General features: G+C 61.6%; 1 long non-coding RNA gene across 1 annotated transcript; it reads right to left on the reverse strand.

The window, feature by feature from the left end:
* Positions 1-433: 433 nt before the first annotated feature.
* LOC104914606 lies at positions 434-1,584 on the reverse strand. Its single transcript, XR_796080.3, has 3 exons — positions 964-1,584; positions 730-890; positions 434-651 (listed from the first exon to the last, which is right to left on the reverse strand). It is a non-coding gene; the product is annotated as an uncharacterized LOC104914606 (long non-coding RNA).
* Positions 1,585-1,590: the final 6 nt, after the last annotated feature.

Genomic DNA, 1,590 nt, shown 5'->3' on the forward strand with positions numbered 1-1,590 from the left:
AAAGAGGAGGGGGAAAAAGGGAGGAGGGGCAGCACCCCCAGCCCTGCCCACAGGGAGGTGATGGGGCAGAGGGGGTCCACGTGGAGCAGGCATCCCATGAGCCCCCATCCCATCCATCCCATCCCACTGCATCACATTCCATTGCATTGCAACTCATCCCAAACACTGCATCCCTTTGCATCACAGCTCATCCCATTGCACTGCATCACAGCTCATCCCTTTGCATCACAGCTCATCCCAAACACTGCATCCCTTTGCATCACAGCTCATCCCTTTGCATCACAGCTCATCCCATCCCCTCTGTCCCATCCCACTGCATCCCATCCATCCCATTCCGTCACACGGCATCCCATCCTATCCATCCCATTACATCCCATCCTCGTGTCCCATCCCATTACATCCCATCATTGTGCCCCATCTCATCCCATCCCACCCCATCTACCCCATCACAGTGCGACCCATCATAGCATCCCATCCCATTCCATCATCCCATTATATTCCATCCCATCCCATTGCATCCCACCATCCCGTCACATCCCATCATCTCATCCCATTATATTCCATCCCATCCATCCCATCCCAGTACCCTACAGACACTTACTGGTCATCGCCCATTTTCTTCACCCAGGCCATGTCCCGCTCTGACTGCTCCTGGGGATGGGATGGGGTGCACCGTCAGCTCCCACTCCCCCCTCACCCCCCAGGGGGCTGCAGCCCACCAGTCCCTACCTGCTGGCGGCTGTCCTGCAGGTGCTTCAGCTCCAGCTGCAGCCGCTCACACTCAGCCTTCAGGTGCTCCTCACGGTGCTGTGCACGCTGAGCATCCTGCCGTGCTGCCTCCAGCTCAGCCTCCAGCCCGCGGCTCGGCCACCCCCCGGGGCGCTCCAGCACTGCGGGCACGGAGCATTTCTCAGCCCCAAAGGCACAGAGTGATGTTGAGGGAGAGGGTGGGGGGCAGCTCACCGTGGCTGAGGCCGGGGTTGGGGTGCAGGGAGAGAAAAGGCACCTCCTGGCCAGGCAGTGGACCAACCCCAGGGAAAGGGTTTGTCTCACGCTGCCGCAGCTGCTGCTCCAGGCTCCGGATGCGGCTCAGGTGCGTCTCCACCAGCGCCCGCTGCCAGGGGGGGGGACACAGGGGTGAGCCCCATTGCCCCCTGCCTCATCCTGACCCACGTCAGCTGGAGGTGAGATGCTGTCCCCGGGGCAGGGCAGCACTGTGGGGTTTGCGGACCATTGCGTGCCCTGCACCGAACCCAAGCGCAGGGTGCTATAGTGGGGACATGCAGCTGGGAGCACGGCTGGGCACAGCAGGGATAAAAACCCCAACACGGCCCCAGAACTACATGGACACCCCATGAGCCCCCAGCCCTGTGTCACTGCAGCCCCCCTCAAGCCACAGCTGTGTCACCAATGGCCACCGCAGGTCACTGGGACAGGAGTGGATTTGTCAGCCGGGGAAGGGGACCCTGAAGCCCCACGATGCCTTCTCCACAGTGCCATCCCTACAGTGCCATCCCTACAGTGCCATCCCCACAGTGCCATCCCCACAGTGCCATCCCCACAATGCCATCCCCACGATGCCATCCCCAC

Source organism: Meleagris gallopavo, chromosome 29 (assembly GCF_000146605.3).
Source record: "Meleagris gallopavo isolate NT-WF06-2002-E0010 breed Aviagen turkey brand Nicholas breeding stock chromosome 29, Turkey_5.1, whole genome shotgun sequence".
Classification (NCBI taxonomy): Eukaryota; Metazoa; Chordata; class Aves; order Galliformes; family Phasianidae; genus Meleagris; species Meleagris gallopavo.